The sequence below is a fragment of the Trichomycterus rosablanca genome, chromosome 9, assembly GCF_030014385.1.
Source record: "Trichomycterus rosablanca isolate fTriRos1 chromosome 9, fTriRos1.hap1, whole genome shotgun sequence".
Classification (NCBI taxonomy): domain Eukaryota; kingdom Metazoa; phylum Chordata; class Actinopteri; order Siluriformes; family Trichomycteridae; genus Trichomycterus; species Trichomycterus rosablanca.
Genome location: NC_085996.1, coordinates 24,639,683 through 24,651,791, shown reverse-complemented (window position 1 = coordinate 24,651,791; position 12,109 = coordinate 24,639,683).

Here is a 12,109-nt window from a genome sequence, read left to right as displayed (position 1 = left end):
CATCTCTGCCTCCTGCGTGACTAAGGAGAGCTCAGCTCCCACTCTCCATCCTCACTTTGTTCTAAAGAGGCACTATAGAGAGTATCCCCAGCAGCTGCATTACTGTCTAGTTTGGGAATTGCACTGTCTCTGACCACAAGACTCTCCAGCAAATATACAGGACAGATGAAAAGATCATCTGGGTCTCTCTTCCTTCCATCACAGACATTTACACCACTCGCTGCATCCGCAAAGCCTTCAGTATCGTGAATCACCCTTCACACCCCTCTCACAAAATCTTCACTTTCCTGCCATCTGGTCAGGGCAGTGATAGCTCAGTGGTTAAGGTACTGGACTTGTAATCTAAAGGTTGCCGGTTCAAGCCCCGCCACCGCCAAGTTGCCACTGTTGGGCCCCTGAGCAAGGCCCTTAACCCTCAATTGCTCAAAAATTGTGTTCAGTCATAACTGTAAGTGTGCTTTGGATAAAAGCGTCTGCCAAATGCTGAAAATGTAAAATGTAAATCTGGTCCCTCACTGGCCAGAGCTAGATGGTGCAACAACCTTTTCCCCAGGCCATCAGACTTCTTAGTTCACAGTCTGAACTGATGGACCTTGCACCTATTGAAAAGCTGGGATAGGCTCCAAACCCCCCGCCCCAAATTGGATAGGCGGTTACGAAAGTGAGTGAGTGAGTGTTTTGTGTTCTATTGTTTGTACTCGTGTTGCGGACCAGTCCTGAAGATCGCATAATGAGTGACGGCAGGAAGAGACCCCGTACAACCTTCCATCACTTAAACTGTGTTTGTTTGGCTGCCCAGCCAGGTCGGTGGCTCGGCTGAGATTTGAACTCTCCACAGTGGCGTGCTAGAGTGTTAAAACGCTGTGTCATACGAGGGCCATGTGTTGTAGATTTGATAAATCCACACTCAATAACCCATTACGAAGTAAAAAATAATTGTGGTCAAGTGGTGCATCCTGTTTGCTTTCATTGTCCTTGTGATGTGTCTAGAACTCAGTTGGATTCCCATTTACTCTGCATTGTCAGGACAAAAACCAAACCATGTAGTCCAAGGAACTGTCTGTGGATCTCTGCAATCAAATTGTGTCTAGGCATATATCAGGACAAGAGTATAAATCTGTAAGGATTTGATGGGCCCAGGACCACACTGACCTTAATCATTCTGAAAGCAAAAATGCTTGGTTCAACCTTGAAGCTTCCTATAATTGGCATCTAGCCTGTTTTTAAATATGGGCAAGAGCGGCCTTTTTGAAGGAGGAGAGAATGAACCTAGTGGTTACTCTAAAAGTGCTTCAAAATACTTTGCAGAGATGTAGGAATCATTATTACAGCGTCTTTATGACAGAGTGGCGTTTCGCCAAGACGTTGTTGAAAAAGGCATGCAACAGCTTGTTTGGAAAAAGATTTAACTCTGGTTTAATCATGACAAGGGTGAAGCATGGTGGTGGTAGCATCATGCTTTTGGGATGCAACTCAGAGGCAGTGAAACCTTCTTCAAAATGGACACAAATGCAGACTGGAATAAACTGGCCAAATCTGAGCTAAGAGAGCGCTAATAGACTTAAAGCTAAAATAGCAGCTAAAGCAGCAATGATCAAATAAAGGCTCTTATGCTTTTGTGAATAAGAGATTTCAGTTTTTAACATTTAGATTAAAATTATGGAACTACATTTAAAATTAAAACCACAACATAATAAATTCTAAAAAAAAATGAGTATTTCACACTACTGGAAAGCAAGTAAGCACATTTGTGACGTTGACCATGTTAAATCCTTCATACAGAAAAACAGATTTTCTTGAGTCTTTCCAACAGTGAAGTGTGTGTGAAGCATGACTTGCCATTATAAAAGGAACAATAAATAACACATTTAGTAGAAAATTGTTGAGAAGAACATGATGAGCTGAATGATGTTGTTGTAAAAGCAACTCCATATCCAAATGACTAAAAAGTGCCTGAATTAAAGGCAAATATAATATTTTGTGACAGCTTCAATGATGCCCCATGAAATGCCCCATGAAATGCCACATGTGCCAGTCAGATGTGCCAGTCAAATATGTGAAAACATTTTTGTAACAATAACAATCGTCTGCATGTGTAACTGCATCCAGCTTAAAATTTAATGCACAAGAGTCGATAGTAGCCATTAGTTATGATCAGATTCCTTTAGCTTAGCTTACCAATATCACATATGATTTTATTTTTATTAATCGATGAAGAAGCCAAAATTGTGATTTAATTTTTTTTGCATCCCTATATTTAAAATTCACCTAGCTTTAGTGTAAACACCAGAGGGCGCTATTATACAACACTACGCAATTAGTCAGTTCTTCATTCAAACTTAAGATGGATATACAGATAAAAGACAGACAGACAAAACTAGGTCCTTAAGACTTAAGCTGATGTGTGCCACTGTTCTTCCCCTAAAAATAACGTCGATTATTTTCTCAACATTAATAACCAGAGCGTTTGACATGTTTCTGAGACATTAATAACTGTGTGTCAGAAGAGTCTGGTGTGATCTCACTGTGCATGACTTCCATCTTTCCAAAACATGCAGAAGGTGGATTGGCTACTTTAAAACTTTAGGTTTCCTTATATGTGGTACAAATTTGTCATGGCAGCGTCAACAGCTACAAGCAATATGATATTTTCAACTCCGACCTGAGCTACCTTCACATGTGTTACTAATATCTGATCCCATCTGTGCCATCCTTTGTTGTGCCGATATTACAAAGCACATGGAACAGTGGTATATGAAGAAAACCAAAACTGTCCCCCTATGCTCAGAGGCAGTTTGTTCATATTCATTTAAATTATTCTCCAGGCCACCCAAAGAGGATGGGTCCCTGCTGAGTCTGGTTCCTCTCAAGGTTTCCTTGCCACTGTAGCCCTCGGCTTGCTCAACAGGGGCTTTTGGTCTGTCGGTCCTGGATTCTGTAAAGTTGCTTTGAGACAATGTCTATTGTAAAAAGCGCTATACAAATAATTTTGACTTGACTTGGTCAAATGGAATCCAAGAACCGCCAGATAACAGGTGTGCCATAATTGGAAGCTGCTGGATATGGGTTATACTGTCCACAGTCAAGTGAGCTTGACATTGCCACGGAAAACGTCCATTCCAAACTAATTCTTGCTTGACTGTACAGGGTCCTCTGTTTTCCAGCTGCTTCTAATTTATGGCAGACTTGTTTTTGGGTTGTTTTTTGATGACATCCGACAATCCAGATTTCCTTTTAGCATGACAGCTTTGGCAGGAGACCGCCGTCCCATGTACTTAAAAACAGGCAATGAGAGGTTACCAGCTGGCATCATTTAAATGAGTTAAAAATTAAACTTACCTTCAATTCAACACCAGTCAACAGTGCAGTAAATAGTTATAATATTCTTGCAGCAGTCGTCAGGTTTTACTTCCACATCTGGTCAGGGTCACGGCGAGTTTGGTTCAACTAGAAAACAGTAAATGCAAGGCAGGAATACCCTGGACAGGGCACCAATCCATCACAGGCTTTTTACTTTTGACCCAACATCAGTTCCTGACATCACAACTGCTCTTTTGACTGGATGTGCACATATTCCTAGAGAAACATTCAATTATTTTTGTGGAAAGCCTTTACAGAAGAGACTGCAAACTGTCAATGTGTGTGTGGGGTAGCTACATAATGATGTTAAGCAAGCTTATGGGCAGGTGTCCATATACTTTTGGTCATATAGAGTAGGTTATCGTTGAAACACTTACTTTAAACAGTATTTTATTAAATCTGCTTCTGATTTATGATGAATGAACATAAAAAAACGAAGGCATGAACAGAATTTTGGTACATTCATATTTTGTAGACAGCCATGAGTGAATAACTGCATTTTCTGTCATTCTGAATAAGCTTTCGGCACCTCTCTGCTGGTAGACTGACCCAGTCCTCTTCAGAATCCATCCAGCTCTTATAAGAATGTGGGGTACTGTCTTCCAGTTACACGTTCAGGTTTCAGTTCTCAGATCTGACTCAAAGCAGGCCACTTTATACTAGTCAAACGTTTTCTTCTCATCCAATCTGGGGTGCTTTTCAATGTATCAGGTCATTATTATGCTGGTAGACCCATGACCTGCAACTGAGACAGCTTTCAGACTCTGGGCTGTATGTACCACTACAAAATACTTTGATACTCAAGCAAAGCAACCCCAAAACATCATTGATCCTCCACCATGTTTTACAGTAGACATGGCGTTCTTTTCTTCAGACTTCCTTTTTCCACCTGCAAACAGAGTTGATGTTTCAATTTAAACAATTTCGAGAGCTAATTGTGGTTTATTTAAATAAAAGGGACCAATATGTAATGCCACATTTATATAACCACTGCATGTCTCAGGTCAACATTAAATTAATAAATAATTTATGTTTAAATTTGAAGAAAGTGTGCTAAGCCATCAATAGCTTATAGCACGTGTCAAACTCAAGGCCCGCGGGCCGCCACATTATTTTATGTGGCCCGTGAGAGCTTAAAAGGAGTATGATTGTCCCAAAATATATTGTAAAATCGTACATAAACTACATCTTCCACAATGCATGTTGATTTTGTGACCCATAAAGTGACCGTATCCCACCACTAGATGGCGGCGTTTCCACATCAGCGTTTAACGAATGCCTAGTTCACACTACACGACTTTCCAAGTCGTCAGGTTGCTGTACAGTTCACACTACACAACTGGATCTCTTGTAATCGGGAGTCTTTCAAGTCAGTGTGGCTTTCACACTACACGACTGATCGGCGATAGGGGGTTTCAAACTACACGATCTATCTCCAACTGGAATCGCAGGCGAGCTTCTCTGGTCTCCCAAACTACGTTTTGTCACGAAAACACATGCGAGAAGTGACGAAAGGTTTAATGATACCACGTCCAAAAATGCACATCAACAAGTAGCGAGCGATCAAAGTTTGTGCGCTGATGTGCAGCATAAAATCAAGTAGGAAAAATAGGAACAGCAGGGATTGTTCTACAGTGAGTTCAGGTCAGAAATACTGTAAAACTTGTGTGTGTGCTGATGTATTCTGATATAAACTATATTATGCCCCTGTCCCACCTTTTTACAACTCCTTCCCTGCGTTTCCCCTTACCCCGTATCTTGCGTTCTCATTGGCTGTTCGACACCGCACTCATTGCCAGTCGGGCAACTCAGATTCAGATATCTGACAAGCTAGAAATCTCTCTTCAGAGCCGCTCGGATCGAGTTGTTGAGTAGTTTACACGTGGCGATTGAGAGCCGAGTTTCGATCGCCGAGCGAACACTGAGGTGCTCCCGAGCCGGTAAATCTAGCGCCGACCAGTCGCCGAGCGAAAATCGTGTAGTGTGAACTAGGCATAAGGCGGGTCAAAATGTCCAAGAGACAAATTGATGCAGAAGGAAGGGAATTTAATAAAAGATGGGAAAGCGAAGAAGAAAAACCGTAATGTCTTGTGTTATGAGGCCGTGTCTGTGGTAAAGGAGTACAATTACAGATATACAATATAAATTTGGCATTTTCACACCAAACACAGAGCTAAGTATGCTAGGTTTAGCCTCCAAGAAAAACAAATTGTCCAGGAATTAAAAGGCAGACCGCAATCGCAGCAGGATATGTTACAATCGGCCCTTTGAGGGCCACCATAATGCTGACGTGGCCCTCTGTGAATATGAGTATGACACCCCTGGCTTATAGCCTTGGTACTATAGCCACTTTACTTTCTCTTACATAGTTTTTCAACCATTAATACACCCTGCATGGCTAAGAACAATCTATGCTTCTTGTTTTGGGCCTCTCTAACATACTAAGCTGGCTTATACTACCTTTAGAACAAAGTGAATCAACCACCAGGATGTAGAAAAAAGAAACACAAGTGTTTATTGGTTTTGCCCTTTCATGAACCCAAGAACACATCGCTTTTACAAACAAAGGTCATAGTGCTTCCGTGGGCTGCAAGACAGGGAGGCTGGATACAGCAGAGAAGAATTCAGGAGTGCTGGGATGCAGAGACTAGCATCTCAAACACGGTCACCATCTAACCGAGTTTCACTTCTAAACCCCAAATCATTTTTTGACACTCTATTGCTGTCCCATCCCATAATGTTCAATGGAGCCAAAAGAAAAGCTACATAAAAATTGTAACAAAACAATGTGCATTTATATACTGTACAAAACAGTGTTAGTTCAGGTTATAATGCATGTGTGACATGTCACTAAAAATGTAAATAACTGAAATAAACACTCAAACTCAACAAAACAACAACCAAATCTACACACAAGAAATATTCCCATTCTCCTCCAGAACCTGGAGAGCTGGTTCATTAAATGTACCGTGTTGTGTTATAAATGCATTACATATTCAAATCCTGCATGTACCAAGTACCAATTCATATCTGTAAGTAGGAGACAGCAGGACTGTGCAGACTGCAAGGAAAATAAAAGTTAAAGTAAACAGTAAGAGTTTTACTATTCCAGTCACCCGGTTCTCCACAATCGATTAAGATTCTCTTCAGCACTTATTTGTTGTTCATTTCTGCTCTGGTATGTTTAATTTAACTGTTAAATGCAGATGAAACTCAGGTCTGATGGAAAATCGTTTAAAGAATCAATGCCAGATGAGTTGAGGAGTATCATGAAATACTGAGTCCTAGCTCCTGACCTTTCTCAATTCTGAGCAGTTTGGGCTGAATGTTTAGTAGTGAGATATGAACCCATAAATTTGCTTCAAAAATGAAAAGGAATGTAAATATTAGCTGAAGGAAAGGGATTGAATTGAGTTGCATTCCCAACCACATGCTGCTATATTAAACAGTACTGGTGTCGCTACATAATATTTACTGCATAGTAGGGATGTCTCGCTCCTATTTTATTTATTTTCTATTGAATTAATACTATCCAAAACTGATCCTACATTGTTAAGAGCAAGCAAGTCATACAGACACAGTAAAACTATGATGGTGGCGCACCTTAAATAAAAAATGGTCTCCAGTTTTATATAAATAATATAGTCGACCGATGGCAACGCCGAGTTTCGAACCGAGGAGTTCAGAATCTCGGCGCTGGTGTGCTAGCGGAATATCCTGCTGCGTCACCTGGGCGCCATGCATACCTTTTTAAGCACTTTAAGGATGAAAAAAGAAAGCTTACTAGAGGGTAGATTGGTGCCTAAACATCCTCATTACAAGCTGAAGTAAATTAAGCTCTGTCCAAAGCATCAAAATAAACAGAAGGCTATATGTACGTGTGCTACCAATTGAAATGGAATATGTCTTTGTCAAGTCGAGATTCAGATAAATACTAAAACGCATTTTGCTTCTTGTAAAAGTTGTAATTTTTCAGTGTTCATGTATTTAAAAGCCGTATCTCAAAATCTATTTTACTTTAAACTATTTACTACAATCGTATATGGTAGATCCAGCGAATAGTGAATGACAATTGTAATTGAGTTATTTGATAAGCAGTTTTCTAATAAAACACTACATCACATTAAACATGTATGATATACACAACACCTCTAACCATTCAAGTGTTTAGAAATTGTGAGTTAAAGTTCACGCAGGCAGCTGCTGACAGCCTTAACTTATTGTGCTATACTGCGTGCATCCCATATACTGACCACACTTGGTTTCTGGATGCACCCATGAAAAGAAAACAGTATCTTCAGAGCAGCCGTGTTTAGTGCCCAGAATATACACAGTATTGTTGGGAAAAATAGAGCCCATGAGGTCCAAGGAAATGTCAGTAGATTTCCATGGTCTAATTGTGGTAAGCTATTGATCAGAACAGGGATATAAAACAATATTTAAAGCTTTAGCTGATTCAATAATTATTAAATGGAAGAACTTTCCACAAAAGTGAACTCTTCTAGAATTGGCCAAATTTGGCATCCGGGAAAGAAGGGTCTTATTCAGAGAGGTAAGAAAGAACCAAACTGTCACTCTAAAGAAGCTTCAATAGTCCTGTGAGAATCATCTTTACAGCACTCCAGTAAATTATATCTTTATGTTGAGTGAAAGACACATTACAGCCCACTTGTACTTTGCAAAATGTCATGTAAATAATTTTGGCAACACAAGAAAAAAGATTCTATAGTCTGATAAGATCAAAATTGAAGTCTTTGGGTAGAATGGTAAGTGCAATATCTGGCAAAAAACAGGCACTGCACATCACATGAATAATACCAGTTCTACGATAAAACAGTGATGGCAGCATCATGCTATGGAGGTGCTTCCCAGCAGCAAGGACATGGACACAGCTAAGATTTGAGGAAGGAGTTAATGCACATTGGGATAAAAAATTTTTACAGCAGTGACAATAAAGTGGCTTTGGGGCAAATCTTGTTCAGTGACCCAGACTCAAACATCAGTAGAGAGACCTGAAGATGACAGGTTACAGATGCTGGCCATCGGATGGAGCTTGTAAGGATATGCCATGAAGAATGGGATAGACCGCACAAACCCAGGTGTGCAAAAGTACACATCTAAGACACATCCAAGAAGACTCGTAGATTTAATCACTGCTAAAGAGACCACTATAAAGAAAGAGACTTCTAAATAAATGGTCTGAGTGATTAACTGTAGAAGGGCATAAGTGCTGATTATTTCAAATCAAATCCACAACACAATTAAGTTGGGTCTAACAACTTTCTAAATGTAGCTTCCACTGTAGCTCTGTAACTACATTATTGGCTGGTGTTTGACTTTTTTTTTTCTCACTTTTTCAAAACGTTTTAACCATTTTACCTAAACAGAACCAAAATTAGAGATTGACATGAGACTGCAAATTGGCCGTATTTCGCATGACTGTACCGTGCTGAGCAGTGCAACAGTGCATCGGGAATGTCTGTGTCTAATTATGGTCTGGGCTGTTTCTTGTGCACTGTAGCAAATTACTGTGAATGGACATGTCAGCACTTTTTGGGGTGAGCTGCTAAGGCTACCTTAAATCAAAGAAAATAGAATATGCACTTATGTCCAGTGCATTCATACAGAAATACTTAGTCTATTCTGTAGATTTATTAGTCCCTAAAGATAAAAAGGTCTAAACTTAGTCTAGAGGTGCTGGTCCAGAAACACACAAATCTACTTTCAAGCCACTTTATATTATAAATTTTGCCAGCTGCTCTTTTAAGTTCCACTAGTATTAATTAAAGTGAGGAAATAGATTTAAATAACTTGACCTGAATTGATTCAACTAAATAAAAAAATTGACCACTAGCTGAACCAACTGATTCACATAAAGCAAGATCTTCAGCATCATTACAACATTACCAATTGGAGGAAAACACAGGTGACTGGATAAAAACTCTGAGAAACAAAAATTGACCCATAAAAAATAACAACAGAAGTAAATAAATGGCAATTGGCTTAACCAACCCATCAAGAAATTAAAGCCCTATTCCTGAACTGTAATGCACTTTGCTCTAAGCTTATTTAAACCTTCACTCACAACACTGCATGCTTAAACTGGATGCCCCCTTTCACACATTTTCTCTTTCAAGAAATGTACTGGTTAGGGGTAAAATGAATGCACAGCACGGTTAGTCTAAATCCGGTTGTGGCAGATGGACATGGACAATTTCTGGGTAATGTGTTTCTAAAGGTCAATAGATTTAATTTTGAATAAAATAGAGATGTGCTAACAGCCGAAAGGATGAGATGATCATATACGCTTGGAATTAATTTCTTTAAATGAATGACAAAGATTCATAATGTCACTTATAAGCCACTAATCATCCACTTTGTATTACTGAGATTGGCTTCCTCGAAGGCGTCTTGTAATAATGTGTGCCAATGCATCATGCTTGTGACGCTGCTGCCTTCTACAAGCCGTGTTTTAAATCTGATATTGCTTACTAAGTATTACATTGTTAAAGATGACATAAATACATATATTTGTGTAATTTTCTCAAAACCGTATTCCGTGGTAAGTATTTGAATTTATATGTAAACTACTATGTGCAAACTTTCAGTGTAGAAGATGCAATAGCAATACAGTAAAGTGAACTGCAAGGGGTTAGACTGCATGAGAAACAATGCTTCAATCATGAGGTCTCTATAAATCACATGAAATCAGTGTGAAATACGCAATATTAGAAAACCCCCCCACGCTTTCTTTTCACAGTCTAGCCTTAACCTGATGTTAAACACAAAGTGTAATCCTGTACTGTGCTATGTAAGTAAACTCTTCGTTTGGTTGCATTTACGACAGGCAAAAACTGCCCAAATAAAACCAAACCCAAAACACACTAAAACAGCTAAAAGTCAAACTAAACAAAATGTAACAGACAATTAGAACAACCTAGGACCAGTGCAACAGAATCTACATCGTCTAACATAACACTGCAAATAAAATAAACAAAAAACCAAACGGAGTAAACAAAAAAATGAAACGGCTCCTGAATAGCTTCATCTTTTAACTGTGAAGTCTGAAAATGGAACGTTGGTAATGAACACAAAGACAAGCACCCACACCCACCTCTAACAGTCATTAGTTTTTTATCCTACCCACTAGGACAAACTATTTGTGATGAAAAGCCCTGCTTGACATAACAGGGAAAAAAAATCCAACCCATATTCACAGTTATTAAATATGAATATGAATATTTGCTGTCGCATTATCTCAGATCTGAAACCAATGTCTGACTTGGAAAAATTAAGATTTTAAACATAAGGAAAGACTTCACTTGAAGCCTAGTGCACACAATATGAAATCCATTCAAATTTCAATCAACCTGTGAGAATCAATGTTACTCCTGGTACTTAACCTTATTAATGAAAGACCAGTATGGGTGCAGGTTTACTTACACTTAATTACAACTCTCTAGCTTGGGCTCAGTAGTTCAAAGACCAAACCCTATTAAACAAATTAAATAGGGTCTTGGATTGAGCTTGGCTGGTATGAAAACGTGCAGCCAGACTGAAACTTTGTGTGTAAGATTAAGAACCAGGGCGATACATGATTGTTTTATGACTGTCAAAGAGCAGAGTCTTCTGAGAATATACACTGATCAGCCATACCATTAAAACATCCTTGTTTCTACACTCACTCACAGCTCCACTTACCATATAGAAGCACTTTGTAGTTCTACAATTACTGACTGTAGTCCATCTATTTCTCTACATACTTTTTCACAGAGTAGGTATTATTTAGGTGGTGGATCATTTTCAGCCCTGCAGTGACACTGACATGGTGGTGGTGTGTTAGTGTGTGTTGTGCTGGTATGAGTGGATCAGACACAGCAGCGCTGCTGGAGTTTGTAAATACCATGTCCACTCAATGTCCACTCTATTAGACACTCCTATCTAGTTGGTTCACCTTGTAGATGTAAAGTCAGAGACGATCGCTTATCTATTGCTGCTGTTTGAGTTGGTCATCTTCTAGACCTTCATCAGTGGTCACAGGACGCTGCCTACGGGGCGCTATTGGCTGGATATTTTTGGTTGGTGGACTATTCTCAGTCCAGCAGTAACAGTGAGGTGTTTAAAAACTCCAGCAGCACTGCTGTGTCTTATCCACTCATACCAGCACAACACACACTAACACACCACCACCATGTCATTGTCACTACAGTACTGAGAATGATCCACCACCCAAATAATACCTGCTCTGTAGTGGTCCAGTGGTGGTCCTGACCATTGAAGAACAGCATAAAGGGGGCTAACAAAGCATGCAGAGAAATAGATGGACTACAATCAGTAATTGTAGAACTACAAAGTGCTTCTATATGGTAAGTGGAGCTGATAAAATGGACAGTGAGTGTAGAAACAATGAGGTGGTTTTAATGTTATGGCTGATCAGTGTATGTTTATGTAACTGCCAATAGACACAAGTATTAAAATATATATGGTGAAACAATTGTTGGCGGAGACACAGGGAGCCGGGGAAGGTTTTTTTTTTTTTAAATAGTGGATTAGCAAAAGAAACAACTCAGCAAAATAATAACCAGGACCTAAAAGTATCCTGGTGGTGCCTGGGTGCATGTTACACATTCATTTCAAGACTTACTCCTTCACACTGAAGTCCAACAGAGTGGCGCTGTTGCTTTTTATAGCTGTGTCTCAAATCTCATATTTCTTTCTAAATACTATGAGTATAACAGCTGGAAAAATT